Here is a 27,877-nt window from a genome sequence, read left to right on the forward strand (position 1 = left end):
TGTATAGTGTTGTAATGCCCCATGACAAGAGAATTCTAGCAGACCCATGAGAATTCAGTGAGATTCAGGGTGAGTATAATCACGTTGCACTTATGACTAGGTAATGAGAGTCCCTGAAAGACCACACTTTTCAGCTGAGCCAGAACTTGCTCTGAACTCAGAAAGAAAGCAGTGACATTCTGAAGCAACACAAGTGACCAGGGAACTCAGTCTCATCCTTTCTTTCTCTTGTTGCTTGCCTGTATGTGTCAACTACTAATGCTGAAAACGACTTTGAAAGATAGAGCGACATAAGTTCCTTTTCCTTCAGTCCTTCCTTACTGATCAGTAAATTGAGGAGAGAGTGTTGGTAGAATGTACAAATATCAAGAAGTAAAAAAAAATAAATAAATAAAGTTGAATTAGTTTTGTGGAACATTTCTGCTATTCTGGTAAGAGTAAAATGCATATGCTTGTGTGAATTACAAAATGCTAATTATTCCATTTTGATGATTCTGCATGTGAGTAAATGCTCTTTAAAACCAGCATTGCATGATATAAAAATGAACAGAAAAATGTATGCTAATGATTATGTCTTTTTTTTTTTACTTTAGAATATTAAGTAACAAATTTAAAATGCTGTGATGAATTCAAAGGAAACCTCCCACCATCATGAGAGGACACTACTTGCTAAGTTTCTTTAAATACTTTCTTTTGTTGTTGTTGTTCAATCCCTAACTTGTGTCCAACTCTGTGACCCCATGAACTGCAGCATGCCAGCCTCCTCTGTCTATCACTATCTCCCAGACTTTTTCAAATTTATGTCTATTGAGTCAGTGATGCTATCTAACAAGCACATCCTCTGCCACCCCCTTCTCCTTTGCCTTCAACATTCCCCAGTATCAGGTGCTTTTCCAATGAGGAGGCTTTGCACATCAGATGGCCAAATGTTTGGATCTTTAGCTTCAGCATCAGTCCTTCCAACGAATATTCAGGGTTGATTTCCATTAGGATTGTCTAGTTTGATCTCCATGCATTCCAAGGAATTTTCAAGAGTCTTTCCAGCACCACAATTTGAAAGCCTCATCAGTGCTCAGCCGCATCAATTCTTTAGCACTCAGATTCAGCATCAATTCTTCAGCATAAACCAGAGTTTATGGTCCAACACTCGTATCCCTACAAGACTATTGGAAAAACCATAGCTTTGACTATAAGGACTTCTGTTGCACAAATCATGTCTCTGTGTTTTAATACACTGTCTATGTTGGTCATAGCTTTCCTTCCAAGGAGAAAGTGTCTTTTAATTCCATGGCTGAAGTCACCATCCACAGTGATTTTGAAGCACAAGAAAATAAAATCTGTCAATGTTTCCACTTTTTCTCCTTCTATTTGCCATGAAGTGATAGAACCAGATGCCATGATATTAGTTTTCTGAATGTTGAGTTTCAAGCCAGCTTTTTCACTCTCCTCTTTCAACTTCATCAAGAGCTCTTTAGTTCCTCTTCACTTTCTGCCATAAGGGTGGTATCATCATCTGCCTATCTGAGGTTGTTATTTCTCCTGGCAATCTTGATTCCAGATTGTAATTCATCCAGCCTAGGATTTCCCTAGCATTTATATGTAGATGTGCTCTGCATATAAATTAAATAAGCAGAGTGACAATACACAGCCTACAGCCTTGTCATAATTCTTTCCCAATTTTGAACCAGTCTGTTGTTCTATGTCCTGTTCTAACTGTTGCTTCTTGACCCACATACAGGTTTCTCAGGAGGTAGTTAAGTGGTCTGGTAGTCCCATCCCTTGAAGAATTTTCCACAATTTGTTGTGATCCACACTGCCAAAGAGTTTAATGTAGTCAATGAAGCAGAAGTAGATGTTTTTTCTAGAACTCCCTTGCTTTTTCTATGATCCTATGAATGTTGACCAACTTAATCTCTGGTTCCTCTGCCTCTTGAAACTCAGCTTGTACACCTGGAAGTTCTTGGTACATGCACTAATGAAGCCTAGCTTGAAGGATTTTGAGCATAATCTTGCTAGAATTTGAAATGAGTGCAACTGTATTATAGGTTGAACATAATCTTTGACACTGCCCTTCTTTGGGATTAGAATGAAAACTGACCTTCTCCAATACTGTGGTCACTGCTGAGTTTTCCAAATTTTCTGACATATTGAGTGCAGTTCTCTAACAACATCATCTTTTACTTTAAATACGAGAGCTAGCAGGTTTCTCATTTGGAGAAGAATCACAATATACACCTACTGGGTTCAGGATATAGGGTCTCTCACAGTAGAGAAGGACAAACTTTTTTTCAAAAATAGCTTTTGGGGAGCTATCTGACCTTAAAAAAGTAGGACACTCGACCATGGGATATCAAATATCATGTAGCCCAAACCGCTTGTCAAGACCTGCATTCTGTCAGACACACCAAGTTACAAGTTCAGTGGAAATAATGGATCAGGCATGAACAGGGTCACCAAGACGGGCAAGTACAAGTAAGTAGGGTGATTAAGAGGTCCATAGCCTCCACTCTTTAAGCCATTAACTTTCCTTCAGTTCATGACTACTACCATATGGAGGATACTGAATATATGATGGAGGAAGAAAAATTCATCGCTCAGAAATGTAGTAAACACACAAAATCAACCACCTATAACACGGCAGTATGTCCTTTTAAGGTAGAATACATGGATACAGAAACAAAAAAACATAAAAATACAAACGATTCCATTTATTGACACTTTTAAGAATCCACTTGAGCTATTTTTCCTTATCATCCCTGAAACTGATTTTTCTGGGTTGCTTAGAAGTCCAGGTTGCCAGAGAGTGAACACTTCCACAAGAGGACACTCAGAGCTTCTCATTATATTTCAAGCTATGGCTGAAACTCTTTTTCTCATGATCCTCTTTCCACAAGACCACCAGACAAGGAAAGGAGTCACCATTTGGGGAGGTATAATTGTCCCTGACCATCAGGAGGAGACAAAGACGTGAGGGCAAAGAAAAATATGTTTGACATCTAAGTGATCCCTTACAATGAAGCTTGCCCAATTTTGGCAATCGGTTCCGTTGTTCAGTCGTGTATAACACTTTTGGCAATATGTAGTCAAATATAGTAGCCATGGCTTAAGCAGGTATAATGCTCAGTGGCTCAGCTCACATAAATATAAAATTTCATGCCATCCCACTAGTGAAGAGACCTAGATCAGCAGAGTCGGCAGAAAGCGAGGGGGAATCTACAATGTGTTAGAGGAGGGAGATGAAGATTATCACTTAGAGCTTAAGAACACAGCGTAGTGGAGTGTGGATAGGAGGTCTACAGTTTATCTGATCAACTTTTCCTTGTGTGTGCTTCCCAGGAAAGGCATCACACCACAATCCTGAAAGAACTCTCCAAGAACATATATGACGCACATGCAGCTGCTTCGCACAAGCAGTGGGTGGTAGTGGGTGTTCTGGTGAGTATGCAGATTAGTTGCTCCACTTCTTAGGCTGGAACACTCATTCTCCTAGCAACTGGGTGTATAACAGATCTCACTTTAGTTCAGCCACAGCTAAAGAAAGTACTTCAGCCAGGGTCGATTTCTCTTCTTGCAGGCAGCCTGAACCTAAATACTGGCCACTGGAAGGCATGAAAACTTGCCTCTTTTCCTTGATTTCAGATAACTCTGAAGAGATATCCCAGCAAATGAGCTTCCTGTGCTATCAGCTGAGCAGTGAGGCACACTCAATCCCTGCTCAATCAAACTTCTTTTAATCACCTATTTTGTACAATAATCTTCCTGCAAATCTCTGCCTCAGAGTCTGTTTCCTAAGAAATCTACCTTGTGAGCTCTTGTGATCTTTAACTCCACTGTTGCAAGCTGAGAAAAATGAGGTAAATAATGATAGGACCATTTTCTGCATGTGCAGATTGCTGTCACATATTCCAACCATAGAGAGCTACAGCTTTGATATAAAATACTGCTTATCACATACAAAGTACACAGACAAGTGTGTATCTGAACTAAATTACCAGGCAAATTCGTTTCCTCATCATTGATTTAATAGGATAAATAATATGGGAGCCAAAGAAAGTTCCATTTATATGCATTGTAAATGAAACCAAATAAAGAATTTCATTCATTTCTTTATGAGATGCCAAATTAAAAAGCTGATAGGAGAGCTAAATGAACTGAAACAGGATGAACAACAACAACAAAAGTCCCACATTATTCTTTGATTGCTGGTCACATAAATATTAAAGGGATTATCAGAACTAGGCTTTATTTAACAAGCAAGCTAATCAAAAAGCAGAAATAGATGAGCATTAATTACATTTGCATTTGAAATCAAATACACAGAAAGTATTTTAAGAGAATGGGGCAATGCCAGCCAATTGATCATGTCAGAGAAGCTATAAACCATTTCCGTAAAAATGTCTTCCCTAGATATCCAGATTGCTTATAAGGCCGCGACTCCACTGGAATTTCTCTCCCCATTCAACCTGTGAACTATTGCTTAATTCTTGTTTTAGAATGAAAGCCTATCAACTATGGCTGATATCTTCTATAACAGAGACTAGAGTCTGTGGTCTAATTTCTTCAAAGAATAAGCTTGTCATTGCAGACTAGAAGTGACCACATGCTGTGTGGAGAGGGAGATTAAGGATGTTCAGATGATGTTTTGGTAGATCTTTTTGCTTTCCTAAGCCACTGTATTTAAAAGATAGAGAAACGTTATGATCAACCTAGATAGCATATTCAAAAGCAGAGACATTACTTTGCCGACTAAGGTCCATCTAGTCAAGGCTCTGGTTTTTCCAGTGGTCATGTATGGATGTGAGAGTTGGACTGTGAAGAAGACTGAGTGCCGAAGAATTGATGCTTTTGAACTGTGGTGTTGGAGAAGACTCTTGAAGGTCCCTCGGACTGCAAGGAGATCCAACCAGTCCATTCTGAAGGAGATCAGTCCTGGGATTTCTTTGGAAGGAATGATGCTAAAGCTGAAACTCCAGTACTTTGGCCACCTCATGCGAAGAGTTGACTCATTGGAAAAGACTCTGATGCTGGGAGGGATTGGGGACAGGAGGAGAAGGAGACCGCAGAGGATGAGATGGCTGGATGGCATCACTGACTCGATGGATGTTTATCTGAGTGAACTCCGGGAGTTGGTGATGGACAGGGAGGCCTGGCGTGCTGTGATTCATGGGGTTGCAAAGAGTCAGACACAACTAAACAACTGAACTGAACTGAACTGAACAGAACCTGAAAATATACTGCTTAGAGAAACATTAAATAAAATAAAAAGAAAAAAATGTATTTTGGCAATTTTTCCAAGATAATGGGGCATGAAAGATTCTGGCTGAAGGACTAAGACTGAAAGTTAAGCTGACAGCTTCTCTAATTGTGAATGCTACATGACTATGGTGTCAGGATGCAGTAATCTTTGGATCATTGATTAGAAGTTTCCCCATGATTGAACTGAACTGAAAATAGAGATAGTACAGTAGCAACTTAATTATCTTATGAAATAAATAAATGATTCTATGTCAATGGGGAAAACAAACATAGACTCTGAATAGTGAACAAAATCAGAAAATAAGCTCCCCAAATAAACAATTTCAGTGTATATTTCAAGAATGGATTCTGTCACCCAACCAATTGTATAATCAATCACTGAGCTAGAACTTTTCTGGAAGACTGAGATCTTGCTTGTATTATAAGGCTTGATTTTCTTCCTGTTATGAGGGAGAGAAAATCTGATGGGCCTCAGGAAATCTGTACTGCTTGTTTTCTTTTCTGAAATAGGAAATCAGAAAGAAAAACTAGGAATATTAGAGGACATATTCAGGATATCAAATATTCTAAAAAAATTTCCCAGAAAAGAGAATTTGAGAGAGAAAAATAATCAAAGAAGAAATTACTAATAATAAAAAGCCATGCACCAATACAAATTATTGTGTAATTTTAGGTCTCTGACCATACAGACAATCCTAATGGTTTGCAGAGAGGGAAAAAATGTCTCATACATAGAGGAATAGGAAATGGAACACACCAGATATCTTAAGACCAACAGTGGTAGTTTAAAAATATCTTTACAATTCTGAATAAAAATGTTTTCCAATCTTGAATTCAATATTATATAGTCTCCTTATGCCATAAAAACATGTGAATTTTAAAAAGATTTTTCAGAACTGTAAGTTCTCCAAAAGTTTGTCTTTGTTGCAATCTTTTGACAAAGCTACCCTCCAGATTGCTGGAAGAAATATCAGTAACCTCAGATATGCAGATGACACCGCCTTTATGGCAGAAAGTGAAGAGGAGCTAAAAAGCCTCTTGCTGAAAGTGAAAGAGGAGAGTGGAAATGCTGGCTTAAAGTTCAACATTCAGAAAACTAAGATCATGGCATCTGGTCCCATCACTTCATGGGAAATAGATGGGGAACAGTGGAAACAGTGTCAGACTTTATTTTGGGGGGCTCCAAAATCACTGCAGATGGTGACTGCAGCCATGAAATTAAAAGACGCTTACTCCTTGGAAGGAAAGTTATGACCAACCTAGAGAGCATATCCAAAAGCAGAGACATTACTTTGCCAACAAAAGTCCGTCTAGTCAAGGCTATGGTTTTTCCAGTAGTCATTATGGATGTGAGAGTTGTGAAGAAAGCTGAGCACCGAAGAATTGATGCTTTTGAACTATGGTGTTGGAGAAGACTCTTGAGAGTCCCTTGGACTGCAAGGAGATACAACCAGTCCATTCTGAAGGAGATCAGTCCTGGGATTTCTTTGGAAGGAATGATGCTAAAGCTGAAACTCCAGTACTTTGGCCACCTCATGTGAAGAGCTGACTCATTGGAAAAGACTCTGATGCTGGGAGGGATTGGGGGCAGGAGGGGAAGGGGACGACAGAGGATGAGATGGCTGGATGGCATCACTGACTCAATGGATGTGAGTCTGAGTGAACTCCGGGAGTTGGTTATGGACAGGGAGACCTGGCCTGCTGCAATTCATGGGGTTGGAAAGAGTCGGACATGACTGAATGACTGAAATGAACTGAACTGAACTGACCCTCCAGTGAAACAAGAAAGTAAACTGAGAAAGAAAGACAGCATGAGATCCAGAAAACATAAGTCTCAATCCCAGAAGAGAAGTGAAAGTGATTCCCAGGGTGACTGCAAAAGAAAAACATTGGAAAAGGCTTGTCAAGAATAAGTCTAGATTGAAACATAAAAGACTTTAAGGAGAGAGCCCCTCAATAACAAAAATGTAAACAGAGTAAATAACATAGTTGGCCATATTTAAAGGAACTTTAACAGTTTCTCTACATTGCTCATTAGTTAATTCGGCAGGAATGAACTAATAATAGCTAATTAAAATGCAAACAAATTATAAAAAATAAAGCAACTATAAACTGATACTTTCTATGCTGCTCAGGGTGGTAAGGTATTTTCATGTTATATACTAAAAATAGCAGTCACAGTTTTTCAGTCTTCTAGAACTCAAACATACTTTGAACTCTCATCTTTGAATTCTTGAAACTAAGAATTATTATTTCATAATGAGAAAATCAAAACTCTGAGAAGCTAAAAGATGTGTCCTAAATCAAACAGTTAGCAAGAAGTGAAATGGATTCAAATCTGTGTTCTAATGTCTATGCCTTTTCTAATAAAGCTTGCTTAACTGGCATGCTAATACATACCTACTCATATTGAATTTCACATGAAATTCAGTGTTACAAACCATGCTGATATACAATATTGTATTTGTGTATTTCTTTCTGCTGTGTATTTCTTTCTTTTTCTTGGGGATGGTTTTGATCATGGCCTCCTATACAATGTTATGAACCTCCATCCAAAATTTTTCAGGCACTCTATCAGATCTAATCCCTTGAATCTATTTGCCACTTCCACTGTATAATCATTAAGGGATTTGATTTAGGTCATATTTGAATGGTCTTTCCCTACTTTCTTCAATTTAAATATGAATTTTGCAATAGGAAATTCATAATCTGAGACACAATAAGCTCCCAGTCCTGTTTTTGCTCACTGTATAGAGCTTCACCGTCTTTGGCTGCAAAGAATATAATCAATCTGATTTCAGTATTGACCATCTGGTGATGTCCATGTGTAGAGTTGTCTCTTGTGTTGTTGGAGGAGGGTATTTGTTATGGCCAGTGCATTCTGTCAGCAAAACTCTGTTAGCCTTTGCCCTGCTTTATTTTGTACTCCAGGGCCAAACTTTCCTGTTACTCCAGGTATCTCTTGACTTCCTACATTTGCATTTCAATCCCCATGGTGAAAAAGACATCTTTTTCTGTTGTTAGTTCTAGAAGGTCCTGTAGGTTATCAAAGAACCAAAAAGTCTTCCCAAGTGATCAACACAAAGAAATAGACAAAAACAATAGAATAGGAAAGACAAGAGATCGCTTTAAGAAAATTAAGAGATACCAAGGGAACGTTTCATTTAATGATAGGCACAATAAAGGACAGAAATAGTATGGACCTAACAGAAGCAGAAGATATTAAGAAGAGGTGACAAGAATACACTGAAGAACTACACAAAAAAGATCTTAATGACTCAGATAACTATGATGGTGTGATTACTCACCTAGAGTCAGACATCCTGGAGTGCGAAGTCAAATGGACGTTAGGAAGCATCACTACAAACAAGGCTAGTGGAGGTGATGGAATTCCAGCTGAGGTATTTCAAACCCTAAAACATGATGCTATAAGAGTGCTGCACTCAATATGCCAGCAAATTTGGAAAACTCAGCAGAGACCACAGGACTGGAAAAGATCAGTTTTCATTCCAGTCCCAAAGAAGGGCAATGTCAAAGAATGTTCAAACTACCGAACAATTGCACTCATTTCACACACTAGAAAAGTAATGCTAAAAATTCTCCATGCTAGGCTTCAACAGTACATAAACGAAAAAAATTTCCGGAATTCAAGCTGGATTTAGAAAAGGCAGAGGAACCAGAGATCAAATTACCAACATCCATTGGATCAAAGAAAACACAAGAGAATTTCAGAAAAACATCTACAGCTTTTTCATTGACTATGCTAAAGCCTTTGACTGTGTGGATCACAACAAATGGTAGAAAATTCTTAAAGGGATGGGAATACCAGATCACCTTGCTTGCCTCCTGAGAAATCTGTATGCAGGTCAGGAAGCAACAGTTAGAACTGGACATGGAACAACAGACTGGTTCCAAATTGGAAATGGAATACAGCAAGGCTTTATATTGTCACCCTGCTTACTTAACTTACAGGCAGAGTACCTCATGTGAAACGCCAGACTGGATGAAGCATAAGCTGGAATCAAGATTGCCGGCAGAAAAATCAATAATCTCAGATATACAGATGACACAACCCTTATGGCAGAAAGCAAAGAGCAACTAAAGAGACTCTCAATGAGAGTGAAAGAGGAAAGTGAAAAAGATGGCTTAGAACTCAACATTCAGAAAACTAAGATCATGGCATCCAGTCCCATCACTTCATGGCAAACAGATGGGGAAACAATGGAAACAGTGGCAGACTTTATTTTGGGGGGCTCCAAAATCACTGCAGATGGTGACTGCCGCCATGAAATTAAAATATGCTTACTCCTTGGAAGAAAAGCTATGAGCAACCTAGACAAAATATTAAAAAGCAGAGACATTACTTTGCCAACAAAGTCCGTCTAGTCAAAGCTATGGTTTTTCCAGTGGTCATGTATGAATGTGAGAGTTGGACCACAGAAAAAGCTGAGCACCTAAGAATTGATGTTTTTGAACTGTGGTGTTGGAAAAGACTCTTGAGATCCCTTGGAGAGCAAGGAGATCAAATCAGTCAATCCTAAAGGAAGCAGTCCTGAATATTCATTGAAAGAACTGATGCTAAGGCTGAAGCTCCAATACTTTGGTCACCTGATGTGAAGAACTGACTCATTGGAATAGACCCTGATGCTGGGAAAGATTGAAGACAGGAGAAGGGAATGGAAGAAGAATAGATGATTGCACGACATAACCGACTTGATGGACATGAGTTTGGGCAACTCTCGCAGTGTTGGTGATGGACAGGAAAGCCCTGGGTGCTCCAGTCCATAGGGTGACACACAGTCAGACATGACTGAGCAGCTGAACAGACTGAACTGACTGTGCTATGTCTGTATGCATATGTGTTTGTAGGTAGGTAGCTAGGTCATAGGTATACATATGTAATTTTCTCAGCAAGAGTATAAGCATTTGGTAGAGAGGAATTATGCATTTCATACTCAAATTTACTCTTTTTGTGCATCATCTACCTCTTAGCAGAGAACTTTACACACAACTAGCTTTCAGACATTGTTCATTTGGCAGATGCTTTTCTGAGCTCTAAAGAAAATCTTTTTAACATAAAATATATATATAGCATGAGTAAGTGAAATAGTCATAGTCTTACGTCTACTTCCTTAGGACTTTACTTTCAAAATATTTTTACCTTTAAAATGAAATACTACATGCGGTAGGGAATCATTTTTACATTTGTCTGTGCTAGGAAGAATAAACCTGTACAATCAAATTTCAATACCAACTTTACTTCAAAATCATTAGATGAAATGCTGTAGTAAGATTTAATTACGAGTGTCAGATTTCAGAAATTTGTATATTTAGGGAATTTCCAGCAAAGTAAGAGAAAAGAGTATCCACAAAACTGTTTGGCTTTATAGAAGCTGAGAGTGTTTCTAAAAAAAAAAGAGTTATGCAACCACTAAATACTACTGGAATGATTCCAACAGATTCTACAACATGAATGCCAATGGTAACTTGAGGAGATGTCTTACAGAGAGAGGTGGATGAGGTGAAAGCTACACTGCAGGGCTTATTTTACAACTCCCTGCTAAAATGCAAGCTCCATAAGAAGTTTGTTTTTTCTTTTTTTCCCTTCCTAGTGCTGTCTCTAGTATCTGTTACAATGCTAGATAGAAAAGGAACTCCACAACAATTTATTAAATTTTAAGCACAACTATATTCCAGGTCATGTGGTAAGTTGCTAAGTGCTGGGATTTAAATTGAACAAAAAAATATTTTTCCCCAGGTGCTAATGAGCTCTATGGAGAAAAAAGTAAGAAAAGGGGACAGGGAATGTATTAACAGGAGGCAAAAGGGGTAGATCACAATTGCCAATGAGCAGATCAGGGGAGGTTGCTTTAAGGTAGTTATGTTTTCACAGAAACATGAAATGGCTGAGGACAGAATCCCTGACAAAATCTGTGAGGCATGGTAGGTAGACGGAAAAGTTAACCCCTGACCTCCTGATGTAAGACTGTGCCTAGAATATTTGAGAAACAAGAAAAAAATAATTGATTATCATAAAGTTTTAAAATTTGCCCAAACACCCTAGGAGGTGATTCTTAGTTCCATTTTGTGAATAATGAAATGCAGATTCAGAAAAGTCACCCAGTATGTTACAGTCAGGTTTCCTTCCACAAAGTGATGCTTGCTGTGGGCCATGGTTTCTCAGCAGTGGCACATTTGATATTCTGGGCTGGATAATTCTTTGTTGTCAGGAGGGGTCCTGTGCATCATAGGCTTCTACCTACTATATTCTGATAGCACTCCTCTCCCCTTGAATCCCACATGACAATAAAAAATTTCCCCAGACATTTTCAAATGACCCTGAGGGTAGGGAGGATGAAATTACCCCTGGATGAGAACCACTGCCACTGAGTAGTACAGATAACAGCCAAGATATCATTCTAAACGACTGACAGGTACTTTAGGCCCTGTTTTGAAGAAATGACCAAATCAGTTGCCTTGCAATGATGATATTTAACCCTATTAATGGTCATTTTATGCCTAATTGATTGACTCTGCTATAGGCATTTAAATCAGCCACAGAAATAGCCCCAAATACTAAAGTGACTAGAGTGAGGTTATGCTTTGCATTACTCAACAGTGTCTTTTGTGCATGTAAAATTAAAGCACACCATGGAAATTTTGAGCAATTTTACTTAATTTTAGCATGAGAATACATGTACCCTTTATTAAACTAACTCATTTTATTAAAAAGCATAACAAATATTTTATATTCCATGTTTTAGGACAAAGCTATCATTAGATTTTACTAATTTTCCAAACAAATCAATCTCAGTGTAATTAACTCTCAATAAGTACACCCTCACTTCACAATATCTTGAACTCTCCAACTACAATTTATATACCCCACAACTAACAAAGTAAGTATGCTTGCAAGTACTGCCTGTGCCAATTTATTGAGGATGTGGCTTGGGAATATATTCATTTAAGTTTGCCTTATATTCCTTAGTAAAGAAATACATCATTGTAAATTAAGGATGCTCAACTTTCATCATTTAAGTAAACATACATAACTTTTCCCTGTCTTGTAAAGATAGATATTCATTTCACCATTGGGACCATCCTTGTCTTAATGATAAATGAATGCTATCATGGAGCTATTTAAGCATGGCACTGAGTAGAGCAACCCTGAGTGCATTCAAACGTGAATTGAGTGAAGGCAGTTCAGAAGCTTTTCAATTGGCCTTAACCTTACAGAATGTGTTTCTCCCCTGGCCTCCTGGACAGAGCCTGCTGTTGCTGGGCCTGTGGGAGAAACTTAAATACAGCTTTGTTTTACCACCTGACACTGAAAGCTTTCCTACCAGATTGAAGACATACAAGTGTGTTAGAGAAGGGATTATGCACAGGAGCTGTTGTTGACAACATGATTTGGGCTAATTAAAAGTTATAATACACAAAAACTCATGGAGACCTTAGCAAAGAAAGGGAAGATAAATCCTAATGCTATTTGAGCAAGCACAAAATCATGAGATCTTCTAAAAAAAAAATCGAACCCCTGATAATATTTATATTAGAATGTTCACTACAAATCCATCATATTCCTAAAAATAGAAAAAGATCATCATTTTTATTTTAAATTTGTTTTAAAAAGCTAAACACAATTGAGATGTTTCTTGCAACTAGACCTATTTACATTGCAAGTGTTATGAAGTCACAATCACATAGGACAACTATATTTCTTACATAGCTCAAAATTTGGGCTACCATCCTAATGATATATATGGTGGTTTAGTTGGCTTAGTCATGTATGACTCGCAGCTCCATGAACTGTATAGCCTGCCAGGCTCCTCTGTCCATGGGATTCTAGGTAAGAATACTGGAATGGGTTGCCATTTCCTGCTCCAGGGGATCTATCTTTTCAACCCAGGAATCAAACTCAGATCTCCTGAATAGCAGGTAGATTCTTTACTGACTGAGCTACTAGGAAATGATATGTATGCAGGTAACATTTTCTTTTTCCCCTTAACTGATTTGTTGTTGTTTAGTCACTAAGCTGTGTCTGACTCTTTTGTGACCTCATGGACTATAGCCCACCAGGCTCTTTTGTCCAAGGAATTTCCCAGGCAAGAATACTGGAGTGGGTTTCCATTTCCTTCTTCAGGGGATGTTCCTGATCCAGGGTTTGAACTTGTGTCTCCAGCACTGGCAAGTGGATTCTTTACCAAGGAAGTCACCAGGAAAGCCCCCTTAAAGAATATTATTATCCAACTTGAAGTCATCTAGTAATAGTACCCTTGCTATTATTTGGCTATTTCCAAAATACATAAAACCCTAATAATTGAGTGCACACAACATAGTCTCATCATCATTTTTACCAAGCAAAATTTTTCATGTTAATTACTGTTTGCTCTTTTCCTCCCTCTCTCTCTCCTCTCCCATTTCATTCTATTTATTCATTCTGCCATCTTCTAAGAAAGAATGGTGCTGAATATAAGGAACTCTGTATCAATAGTTGATACAGGGACTTGGGTTACTGAAGATTATTTTTTTAATATGCCAAAAGCTGACATTTTAAGCAAAATTGTGTCTTTCTTTTCATTATAAATCTATGGGTTAATAAATACAGGAGGAATTCTATGCATGTTGTGAAAAGAAGGTAGACTTTTGAGCAAGGGGGAGAATTTTTAGTTGTGATAGTTTTATCAGATACTATGCATTCCAAAGACTCTCATAAGTCTAGGAATTCAAGAATGGCATAGTGAGTTCAGATAAGATCCACAATTGAATGACAAATTTTTAAATCAAGTGCGACTTAAATTACTATTGCAATAAACATAGTTATTACCAGCAAACTGAGGCGATTTTCTAGCCATTTTGTTAAAATCTCTTCCCATTTTCCTAACTTTTCAAATTCATGTAAATAAATGAAAGATATTTCAATAACAGATTGCATGCATCTTTTTTTTTTTTTAATACAGTGCTTTGTTCATTCTAGAAGAAAGGGTTTAAATCTAGAGTGCTGGCAAGAATGAGACTCACTCTTGATGACAGTGCTTAGAAGAATTAGTTTCTTTCAGGATGCTTAATTGCAAATTATTCTTCAATGCTAAAAGTATACGCTAAATCAAAGCCTTCATTGCTGTGCTTTTATTTTTCCTTCTCACCAGCACTGCAGAATTAATTTAAGCATATTTTACCAGCACTTTACTTTAGAGTTTAATTTCCTGAGTATTAAGTAAAACATGAAGGAGTGTGTGTGTTTCTGTGTGTGTGGTATATGAGAGAAATTGTTTCCAAAATTATTTGTAAAATATCAAGATCTGATTAAAAAACACTTAGATGAGATAGTACTAGCATTTCAAAAAAAAAAAAAAGAAAAAAAAAAACTAATTCATCAGATGCTTTATGGCATAAGTGCTATTTCTAAGAGGAGAGGAAAGAGCAACCCTCAAATGCTGGCATGATTGTCAAAACAGCAAATGCACCTAAAGGAAAGATTGCCTTCAAAAAGCTGGGCAAAAGAATGAGATAAAGTAATGAGGTGTGACTGGCATTTCATACTGAGATTCATCATGTTGTCACTTCAACAATCACTCTCTTGGGGGACGATGCCAATTGTGCAACAGCTGGTTGATTCACCTCTATATTTATCTTATAATAAATAAGTGGGTAAATAAGTTTCTGCCCAACTTCACCTTTACTTGATTTATAACACTTACTAATCATATTGGACACAGGTAAGACATAACTAAATGAGGCATTGGTGTGGAAGTTGAGTGGCCAGGAATAATGTGCTTGACCCAACTGAATATTGCATTTTTAATTTATCCAAAGATGCAACAAAAGCAACACATTCCCCATTTTAACCTACTCACTTGTTTCTTCTGTAACATAGACACAGTTATTCATGAAAAAGAAAAAGAAAACTACTTACAATAGTTTCAAGATGATTCGAATATTAGCTAGGAATCTGATCAAGAGTTCCTTAATTAAGGTTGCTGTTGCCTTAAAGTAAGCCTGTCTACAATACTTAGATACAGTTAATATACTTTAATGAGTGCACATGATGTAGTTTAAAGAATACTGTCAAAGAAAAATCACATACAATATTCAAAGGGACTGTACCATCTTTCTCTTTATTGCATATTAACCTTGTATATAAATTCAATTGAATTTAAAAGCATAATTTGCTTTTTCCTAATATTAAGTACTCAGAAATGTTTTGTCTTTATTCTGATTGCAAATTAGATTAGTATGTTCACAGTTGATTTCCTCTCAGACAGTATAAGGCTTTTCTCTTCATTCAAACAAAGGTGGAAAATCAGTGTAATTATAGCTCAGTGACACTCTGTAATGCAGAGAGATGTAGATGATACTCTAGTTAATACGTGAAAAATTAATTATCTATTCCATTAAAGAGATTTCCCAATAATTTAGAAATGTAGAAAGAAACTGTTTTTTTTTTGTGAACTTCACCTTTCCATTTCTGGCTGTATATTGTGGCATCCACCACATGAATGAAAAGGCCAATTTATAAAGAGAATACCCAAGTACATACTGAGCTTTTACCATATACCATGTATTCTACTAGGCATTCTGAAAATAAAAAGAAATATGAAATAATTATATGAGGTATTCAAAGCAAAAATAATACAATATTTTTGATAAAGAGATTCTCATGAATTATCTCATATTAATACATTTTACTTTATGTATTTTAATCTGTTCTCTTTATTTGGTGTATTTAAAAACACAAGTCAGTATGAAAATGCATCTCTTACTGCTATAATATAGTCACAGTAATTCATGAGAAAACAATAGAAACAACCCATTATACTTTTTTCCCTTACTTTTATTGAATACAAATTATTCCAAAACGTAATGGCTTAAAACAATCCACCATACTCCTAGGTCCTGTGGGTCAGGAACTCAAATAGGCCATAGAAGGAGTATATATATATATATATTGCTGTATGGTATAAGATCTCAGTCAGGAAGACTCTAAAATTGTAATTAATTTGATGAGTATGCCTGGAACCATTTGCAGCTCATTCACTTCCATATCTGGCATTAGCTTGAGTTAACAGGAACATTAGGATTGCTGTTCAGAAGACCTACACATAGTATTTTTATGTGACTTGGTCTTTTCACAGCATGGCAGTCTAAGAATAGTAAGGCTTCTGACATTAGCAACCTAAGGCTTCAACTGTAAATATTCAAGGGATTATTATAGAAGATAGAATTGTGACTATATAAATAGAAAAATGAATAACAGCACCTTCAGCCATTTAAAAATATCAAACTGCCCCCTAAATACATTTAATTCCATTTATACCTATAATTTACTCACTGCATCAGCTTGTACAATTTAAATCTTGATTTCCACTTTACATGAAAATGGCCTTTGGTATTCCCTGGTTCTCAAGTAAAATACATTTATCATGATGAATTAATAGGCTAGAATTCTAATTATAATCAATCACAAGTTAGGGTCATGGACCTCAGCCAAACCTTCAGTTTACAATCAGGATGGATGAGCAGAGGATTAGACCCTGGGTTCTGAGGTGATGGCTCAGAAGGTAAAGAATATTTCGGCAATATGGGAGATCTAGCTTTGATCCCTGGGTCGGGAAGATGCCCTGGAGAAGGAAATGGCTGCTCACTCCGGCATTATTGCCTGGAGAATCCCATGGAGAGAGGAGTCTGGTGAATTCCATGGGGTCACAAAGAGTTAGACATGACTGAGTGGCTAACACTTTTACTGTTTCTTTTTTTCTGAGGAGATACCACCGGATTACTAATATCTTGCCTAAAGCAAAGGTATTAATATCTTCCCTTTCTTTTTCACCTCTGTATACCCATACTCTAATTGCTATAACAAATCAGAACTATGTTTTATGGGAACATAGACTAACTTTGAAATGACTTTTTTACCTAGACACTTTCTCATACATTTACTCATTCAATCATTCATATATTCTTTTTCCGAATACCCCCCTCATTACTTATCACACATAGAATAAAATCTAATCTCTATTATTACAGACTAAAAAAAGTCATTTGTTTGGATTTTTGCTTGTTTTGCTTATTGATATTTGAAAGTTGTTTTATCATTTGTCTCCTGTAATTTCCTATAATCTCCACAAGAACTGAGACATTTCAGTTATTCACCATCCTATGTGTGTGTGCTCAGTAGTATCTGCCTTTTTGCAACCCCCATGGACTTCAGCCTTCCAGGTTCCTCTGTCCATGAGATTTTACAGGCAAGAATACAGGAGTGGGTTGCCATTCCTTTCTCCAGCGGATCTTTCCTGACACAGGGATTGAACCTGTGTCTCTTGCATCACCCACATTGGCAGGTAGATTTTTTACCACTAGCACCACCTGGGAAGTCCATTCACTATCCTATATTTAGTCCTAAATCACTACTTATTTCCTGTGTACATGATGCATGCTAAGTCGCTTTAGTCATGTCTGAGTCATGTGACCCTATGGACCATGGTCTGCCAGGCTCCTCTGTCCATGGGATTCTCCAGGCAAGAATACTAGAGTGGGCTGCCACGTACTCCTCCAGGGAATCTTCCTGATCCAGGGATTGAACCTGACTTCTTATGTCTCCAGCATTGGCAGGCAGGTTCTTTACCACTATCACCACCTTGGAAGCCCACTTATTGACCAGAAATAATTAAATATCTATACATATTTAATACATATTGATGTTTAGGCCAGTTCAAAAAAGGACTAAGACTCTACTATCTTTAGGGACTGGTCATCTTTCAGAAACAATATTTATTTAATTTATCTATTTAGCAGAAAAATGGGAAAAGACAATTTTAGAAGGCAAATAAATCTCCTAAATAACTTAAAAGACACTGGGTCAGATTTCTAAAAGGAAATAAGTACAAGGATGTATGTGCTCAGGCAAATTAGAAATATGATTAAGTGTTATGGCTATAACACCAACATTGTACTTATGTTCCCAAGTTTTAAACAGTAACTATTTAAGGAGATTTTTATTTGCACCATATGATAATAGATTGAGTTTTGATAACAGCATTTGCACTAAATTCATCTAGGCAACCAATGATAACTTGAGAAAGAATAACATCTGGCATAAAGAAGGGGTTAAAGTGAGAGCTATCATAAAGAAAGAAGTAGCTAAATCTGGTGCATGAGATTGAGATTTTAAAAAAAAGGGGGAAAAGCAAGGAAAATGGAAAAATGAATCCTACTTCCATAATCAGAGAGGCTGTATCTTAGAATGGTCACATTGGCAGAATGGGAAAACCACTCTTAAAAAAAAAAAAAGAAAACAACAAAAAAAAAGAGCCAATAACATTCTTAAGTTTGGTGTGGAAGTACTGACTTTTGGGAGAATACTCAAGTGGAAATATTTTATTAATAACTGAAAATTTCTGATTAGTGTTGTCTAACGGTATATGTGGCTGATCTGGTAAGATTTCTAAAGATGCCCTCTACCCAAAGATTCCAATTTCCTGAGTATTCAATAAAATGGTAATCTAGGTATGATTGTAAAGAAAATTTTGCAAATGGAATTGAAATCTCTAATCAATTCAACTTCAGAGAAAATATCCTGGATTACTCAGGTGGGTCGTGTTCTATGACATGAGTCAGAAGAGGCAGTCACAGAGAGATAGACTGAAGAGAGTGATAAAGGAGAGATGAAGGTAAAGTAAAGTCAGAGAGATTTGAACCATGAGAATGGATCAACCCATTGTCTCCGACTTTGCATACAGAGGATGGAAGCTATGTCCCAAGGAATGAGAGAAGTCTCTAAAAGCTGAAAATGATCCCTGGCTAACCAGCTAGCAAGTAAGTGGGACTCTCAGTATGGCAACTGCTTGGAAATGAGTTCCAACAATACACTCTAGTCAGTTTGAAAGCATGTTCAACCCAGAGATTCAAGGAAAGAATGCAGCCCTGCTGACAGGCTGATTTGATGAAGTCAAGAGCAACTGGCAGCTCAGCTCCTTTATGCCTAGATTTCTGACCTATAGAACTCTTAGAGAATGAGGTTTGTTGTTTTAAGCACCCAAACCTGTAATAATTTATTACAACAGCAATAGAGTATCTAACATAACAGTGACTCAATAAATACCTCTTTTTTTTTTTTCATTATTTATTTATTTATTTTTATTTTACTTTACAATACTGTATTGGTTTTGCCATACATTGACATGAGTCTGCCACGGGTGTACATGAGTTCCCAATCTTGAACCCCCCTCCCACCTCTCTCCCCATATCATCTCTAGGGTCACCCCAGTGCACCAGCCCCAAGCATCCTGTATCCTGTATTGAACCTAGACTGGCGATTTGTTTCTTACATGATAGTATACATGTTTCAATGCCATTCTCCCAAATCATCCCACCCTCTCCCTCTCCCACAGAGTCCAAAAGTCTGTTCTATACATCTGTGTCTCTTTTGCTGTCTTGCATACAGGGTTATCATTACCATCTTTCTAAATTCCATATATATGTGTTAGTATACTGTATTGGTGTTTTTATTTCTGGCTTGCTTCACTCTGTATAATCGGCTCCAGTTTCATCCACCTCATTAGAATGGATTCAGATGTATTCTTTTTAATGGCTGAGTAATACTCCATTGTGTATATGTACCACAGCTTTCTTATCTATTCGTCTGCTGATGGACATCTAGGTTGCTTCCATGTCCTGGCTATTATTAACAGTCCTGCAATGAACATTGGGGTACATGTGTCTCTTTCAATTCTGGTTTCTTCAGTGTGTATGCCCAGCAGTGGGATTGCTGGGTCATAAGGCAGTTCAATTTCCAGTTTTATAAGGAATCACCACACTGTTCTCCATTCACCATTGCAATGAAAAGAATAAAATACTTAGGAATATATCTACCTAAAGAAACTAAAGACCTATACATAGAAAACTATAAAACGCTGGTGAAAGAAATCAAAGAGGACACTAATAGATGGAGAAATATACCATGTTCATGGATTGGAAGAATCAATATAGTGCAAATGAGTATACTACTCAAAGCAATCTACAGATTCAATGTAATCCCTATCAAGCTACCAGTGGTATTTTTTACAGAGCTAGAACAAATAATTTCACAATTTGTATGGAAATACAAAAAAACCTCGAATAGCCAAAGCAATCTTCAGAAAAAAGAATGGAACTGGAGGAATCAACCTGCCTGACTTCAGGCTCTACTACAAAGTCACAGTCATCAGGAGAGTATGGTACTGGCACAAAGACAGACATATAGATCAATGGAACAAAATAGAAAGCCCAGAGATAAATCCACATACCTATGGACATCTTATCTTCGACAAAGGTGGCAAGAATATACAATGGATTAAAGACAATTTCTTTAATAAGTGGTGCTGGGAAAACTGGTCAACCACTTGTAAAAGAATGGAACTAGAACACTTTCTAACACCATACACAAAAATAAACTCAAAATGGATTAAAGATCAAATGTAAGACCAGAAACTATAAAACTCCTAGAGGAGAACATAGGCAAAACACTCTCCGACATAAATCACAGCAGGATCCTCTATGACCCACCTCCCAGAATACTGGAAATAAAAGAAAAAATACACAAATGGGATCTAATTTAAATTAAAAGCTTCTGCACAACAAAGGAAAATATAAGCAAGGTGAAAAGACAGCCTTCAGAATGGGAGAAAATAATAACAAATGAAGCAACTGACAAACAACTAATCTCAAAAATATACAAGCAACTTATACAGCTCAATTCCAGAAAAATAAATGACCCAATCAAAAAATGGGCCAAAGAACTAAATAAACATTTCTCCAAAGAAGACATATGGATGGCTAACAAACACATGAAAAGATGTTCAACATCACTCATTATCAGAGAAATGCAAACCAAGACCACAATGAGATACCATTTCACACCAGTCAGAATGGCTGTGATCCAAAAGTCTACCAGCAATAAATGCTAGAGATGGTGTGGGGAAAAGGGAACCCTCTTCACTGTTGCTGGGAATAAATACCTCTTAAGTGACATTGTAACTGAAGCACACAGAAAAGAAAGAAGAGTTTCTGGGTTAAGGTTAAGCTTTGGGAGTCCTACTTAAAATGAGGAGATGACTGGCTCGAGTAGGGTCAGTGAAGCCACACCAAACAATGTGGAGTGAATACATGGATGGTCAGTGATCAAAAGGACATTTGACAATTATAGGAACTATCCAGAGTCATGTAAATGAAGGCAGCTAAAAACAGGAGTGGATGACCAATAACTTAATATTACAGAAAAGTCAAGCAGGGAAAAGATGGAAAAAAAAAATCACTATTTGAGGAAATCATTGGAGCTAGAAATCAAATCGGAGGAACACAGAGTGGCAAAGAAACAGTTTGCAACTAGTATAGATTGCTTGTTTTAGGAGTTTAGATATGGATGCATAAAAGAATGAGTTTGCAGGAGCAAATACAAGGAATTACTGGAATAAAAGTGACTTCAGTAAAAAAGATGACACATTTACTAAAAAACTGTCAATATTAATTATCACATGTCTACATTGTGTTTTCATTATGTAAAAGCAAAGCCTTCTACTAATTCTTAAAGTGTTCACTAAAGGACAGAGAGAGGCATGGTGGAAAGAAGAAATACTGGGATAAACCTAGGTCTAAAAACCTGAGCAAATCCTTAACATTCTCAAGTTTCAACTTCCTCAGCAAACATGCTGGGCTAATAATATATGCTCACAAACTTGACATGACAATTACATGAAAAAAAAAAAGTACAAACCATCTAGCAGAGATTGAACAATTTGAATCCAGAACTAAAAGTTCCAAATTGTGTACCCCTCTTATGGTAAGTGAGACCTTAACTCCTATCCCAGAGGAGGTCTGAGAATTGAGAATATTAAATGGACTTAGAGCCAGACAGAAAGTCAATTTTGGGCCTGAATACTTTCTCTACTCTTCTAATGAATCCTAATAAATAAACTATATTACCAGACTTTTTGAGTTTCCAGCTGGCAGATTGCAGATGACAGAACTTGTCAGCCTCCATAAGCGCATAAGCCAATACCTTAAAACACATCTCTACAATGCCTTATAATAAACAAACCAATATCTTATATATACAATTCTTATATTCTCTCTCATGTGAAAAATATAGATATTTATATTAGATATATCCTATTAGTTTTGTTTCACTAGAGGACTTTAATGCATTTAATGTCACAGAAATTTTAAGGGAAAAGAAAATTCATGCTAGGTTGTAAAATGGATCATATAAATAAAAAGATAATTATTTTCTTCTAATACTTGTTATTGTTATTTAGTCACTAAATCATGTCTGACTTTTTGTCCCCATGGACTGTAGTCCACCAACCTTCTCTGACCATGGGGTTTCCCATGCAAGAATATTGGACTGGGTTGCCATTTCCTTCTCCAGGGGATCTCCTCGACCCAGAGATCGAACTCACATCTTCTGCATTGCAGGTGGATTCTTTACTGCTGAGCCAGTATTAGGAAGTCCCCTAATACTTGTTAAGTTGAAAAAAATTCTATGGATTCTTTCTACTTTCTCTAAGTCCAATCCTGCATAAAACAAAACTAAAGGGAATCGCTATCCTGAATATAACATAAAAACTATTTTAAAAACACTTAAGAGAACAAAAGGCAGATGTGCTATGCCCATGTAGAGAAATTTGGTAGTATAAACAATTACTGTCATATCAATGAAAATATATTGCAAAATGAAAAATTTTAATGCCTATTTACTAGGAAAAAAGAAACAGTAATTCAAGAAAATATAGAATAAAAACCACATTAGTACCCAAAATTATAGCCTTGTACTATTTAAACACATTAACAGAAATAGAAAGATAGAAAAATGTATTATTTTAATTGGGTATTTTACATGCATCTGGAAACCTGTAGGTCAGACAAGAAATATGGCAAAATAAGCAAAAAAACAAGGAATACGTAAAGAAGTAGAAGCAAATATCATGAGAAATAAATAATATATATTCATATGTATCTTTTTATGGAGATTATATATGATGCATATATAATATCTCTATATATGAAACATATAACATACTATATATGTCATTTATATGCAACATATAGAGTGCACATAAATATAGATATCATATATATTGTAGAGAAGAAAGGTCACATTTGAGATTATATGAAATGTTCACACAAATCAGCTATGTATAAAGGCCATCAAAGGCCATAATAATTAGAATGAATCAATATTATATAGTGTCTTAGAATTTAAACAAACAATAAAAATATAACAAAAAAGCTTAAAACATTCTGGAAGCTAAAGGTCATAATACAAATAAATCTATATTATACATGAGATGGAGAAGGCAATGGCACCCCACTCCGGTACTTTTGCCTGGAAAATCCCATTGACAGAGGAGGCTGGTGGGCTGCAGTCCATGGGGTCGCTAGAGTCAGGCACAACTGAACAACTTCACTTCACTTTTCACTTTCATGCATTGAAGAAGGAAATGGCAACCCACTCCAGTGTTCTTGCCTGGAGAATCCCAGGGACAGGGGAGCCTGGTGGGCTGCCATCTATGGGGTCTCACAGAGTCAGAGACGACTGAAGCGACTTAGCAGCAGCAGCATACATAAGGTAATATACAAAGTAAATGTATTCTAAATTAAAGTGACAATAAAGTAATTAGCAACCAAATGTGTGAGTCAAAACGGCTGAGAGGAGCTACCCTGTGTCTGAGGTCAGGGGCGGCGGCCGAGAGGAGATACCCTGCCTCCGAGGCCAGGGGGCGCCTGAGGCCAGGGGTGGCTGCAGGAAAAAGCAACCCCACGCCCGAGGCCAGGGCGGCAACCAGGAGGAGCAACCCCACTCCCAAGGCCAGGGGCGGCGACCGGGAAGAGCAACCCCACCTCCAAGGAGTGGTGGCTGTGCAGGTGCAGGAGGGCCTAGAGGAGCCATCCCACATTGAAGGTCAGGAAGGGAGGCAGGAGGAGATACCCCTCATCCAAGGTAAGGAGCAGCGGCTATGCTTTGCTGGAGCAGCTGTGAAGAGAGAGCCCACGCCCAAGGTAAGAGAAACCCAAGTAAGATGGTAGGTGTTGCAAGAGGGCATTAGAGGGCAGACACACTGAAACCATACTCACAAAAATCTAGTCAATCTAATCACACTAGGACCACAGCCTTGTCTAACTCAATGAAACTAAGCCATGCCAGCAGGGCAAGCCAAGACGGGCAGGTCATGGTGGAGAGGTCTGACAGAATGTGGTCCACTGGAGAAGGGAATGGCAACCCACTGCAGTATTCTTGCCTTGAGAACCCCATAAACAGTATGAAAAGGCAAAATGATAGGATACTGAAAGAGGTACTCCCCAGGCCAGTAGGTGCCCAATATGCTACTGGAGGTCAATGGAGAAATAACTCCAGAAAGAATGAAGGGATGGAGCCAAAACAAAACGATACCCAGCTGTGGATGTGACTGGTGATAGAAGCAAGGTCTGATGCCATAAAGAGCAATATTGCATAGGAACCTGGAATGTCAGGTCCATGAATCAAGGCAAATTAGAAGTGGTCAAACAGGAGATGGCAAGAGTGAACTTCAACATTCTAGGAAACAGCGAACTAAAATGGACTGGAATGGGTGAATTTAACTCAGAGGACCATTATATCTACTACTGTGGGCAGGATCCCTCAGAAGAAATGGACTAGCCATCATGGTCAACAGGAGAGTCCAAAATGCAGTACTTGGATGCAATCTCAAAAACGACAGAATGATCTCTGTTTGTTTCCAAGGCAAACCATTCAATATCACAGTAATCCAAGTCTATGCCTCAACCAGTAATGCTGAAGAAGCTGAAGTTGAATGGTTCTATGAAGACCTACAAGACCTTTTAGAACTAACACCCCAAAAAGATGTCCTTTTCATTATAGGGGACTGGAATGAAAAAGTAGGAAGTCAAGAAACACCTGGAGTAACAGGCAAATTTGGCCTTGGAATATGGAATGAAGCACAGCAAAGACTAATGGAGTTTTGCCAAGAAATGCACTGGTCATAGTAAACACCCCCTTCCAACAACACAAGAGAAGACTCTACACATGGACATTACCAGATGGTCAACACCAAAATCAGGTTGATTATATTCTCTGCAGCAAAAGATGGAGAAGCTCTATACAGTCAACAAAAACAAGACCAGGAGCTGACTGTGGCTCAGATCATGAACTCCTTATTGCCAAATTCAGACTTATTTTGAAGAAAGTGGGGAAAACCACTAGACCATTCAGGTATGACCTAAATCAAATCCCTTATGATTATACAGTGGAAGTGAGAAATAGATTTAAGGGCCTAGATATGATACACAGAGTGCCTGATGAACTACGGAATGAGGTTTATGACATTGTACAGGAGACAGGAATCAAGACCATCCCCATGGAAAAGAAATGCAAAAAAGCAAAATGGCTGCCTGGGGAAGCCTTACAAATACCTGTCAAAAGATGAGAAGTGAAAAGCCGAGGAGAAAAGGAAAGATATAAGCATCTGAATGCAGAGTTCCAAAGAATAGCGAGAAGAGATAAGAAAGCCTTCTTCAGCAATCAATGCAAAGAAATAGAGGAAAACAACTGAATGGGAAAGACTAGAGATCTCTTCAAGAAAATTAGAGATACCAAGGGAACTTTTCATCAAAAATGGGCTCCATCATGAACAGAAATTGTATGGACCTAACAGAAGCAGAAGATATTAAGAAGAGATGGCAAGAAAACACAGAAGAACTGTACAAAAGGGATCTTCACAATCCGGATAATCACGATGAATTGATCACTCATCTAGAGCCAGACATTCTGGAATGTGAAGTCAAGTGGGCCTTAAAAAGCATCACTATGAACAAAGCTAGTGGAGGTGATGGAATTCCAGTAGAGCTATTCAAAACCTGAAAGATGATGCTGTGAAAGTGCTGCACTTAATATGCCACCAAATTTGGAAAACAGCAGTGGCCACAAGGCTAGAAAAGGTCAGTTTTCATTCCAATCCCAAAGAAAGGCAATGCCAAAGAATGCTCAAACTACCGCACAATTGCACTCATCTCAGATGCTAGGTAAAGTAATGCTCAAAATTCTCCAAGCCAGGCTTCAGCAATAACTGTGAATTTCCTGATGTTCAAGCTGGTTTTAGAAAAAGCAAAGGAACCAGAGATCAAATTGCCAACATCTACTGGATTATGGAAAAAGCAAGAGAGTTCCAGAAAAACATCTATGTCTGCTTTATTGACTATGCCAAAGCTTTTGACTGTGTGGATCACAGTAAACTGTGGAAAATTCTGAAAGAGATGGGAATACCACACCACCTAACCTGCCTCTTGAGAAATCTGTATGCAGGTCAGGAAGCAACAGTTAGAACTGGACATGGAACAACAGACTGGTTCCAAATAGGAAAAGGAGTATGTCAAGGCTGTATATTGTCACCCTGCTTATTTAACTTCTATGCAGAGTACATCATGAGAAACGCTGGACTGGAAGAAACACAAGCTGGAATCAAGATTGCTGGGAGAAATATCAATAACCTCAGATATGCAGATGACACCATCCTTATGGCAGAAAGTGAAGAGGAACTAAAAAGCCTCTTGATGAAAGTGAAAGAGAAGAGCAAAAAAGTTGGCTTAAAGCTCAACATTCAGAATACAAAGATCATGGCATCTGGTCCCATCACTTCATGGCAAATAGATGGGGAAACAGTGGAAACAGTGTCAGACTTTATTTTTGGGGGCTCCAAAATCACTGCAGATGGTGACTGCAGCCATGAAATTAAAAAATGCTTACTCCTTGGAAGAAAAGTTATGACCAATCTAGATAGCATATTCAAAAGCAGAGGCATTACTTTGCTGACTAAGGTCCGTCTAGTCAAGGCTACAGTTTTTCCTGTGGTCATGCATGGATGTGAGAGTTGGACTGTGAAGAAGGCAGAGCGCTGAAGAATTTTTTTTTTAATTTATTTTTTTATTTTTTAAATTTTAAAATCTTTAATTCTTACATGCGTTCTAGCACTGAAGAATTGATGCTTTTGAACTGTGGTGTTGGAGAAGACTCTTGAGAGTGCCTTGGACTGCAAGGAGATCCAACCAGTCCATTCTGAAGGAGATTAGCCCTGGGATTTCTTTGGAAGGAATGAGGCTAAAGCTGAAACTCCAGTACTTTGGCCACCTCATGCAAAGAGTTGACTCATTGGAAAAGACTCTGATGCTTGGAGGGATTGGGGCCAGGAGAAGAAGTTGACAACAGAGGATGAGATGGCTGGATGGCATCACTGAGTCAATGGACGTGAGTTTGAGTGAAATTCGGGGTTTGGTGATGGACAGGGAGGCCTGGCATGCTGCGATTCATGGGGTCAGAAAGAGTCAGACACGACTGAGCGACTGAACTGAACTGAAAGTAGTACATAAAAGAAGCTTCATACTCTTACATATATTTATCAAAGAACAAAGGAGAAGGAAAACAAATTAACTTAATGTATAATTGAAACATCCAAAACAAGCTCATGAAAAGCAGAAACAGAAGAATATGGGAGGTAGGGGGATAAGGAGGAGGCAGAGGAGGTGAGAGAGGGGGCAAAAGAAAATAAGATGTGCCAACAGCTGGACCGACAAACATAAAACTTTAAACTAAAAG

Source organism: Capra hircus, chromosome 4 (assembly GCF_001704415.2).
Source record: "Capra hircus breed San Clemente chromosome 4, ASM170441v1, whole genome shotgun sequence".
In the NCBI taxonomy this organism is placed as follows: domain Eukaryota; kingdom Metazoa; phylum Chordata; class Mammalia; order Artiodactyla; family Bovidae; genus Capra; species Capra hircus.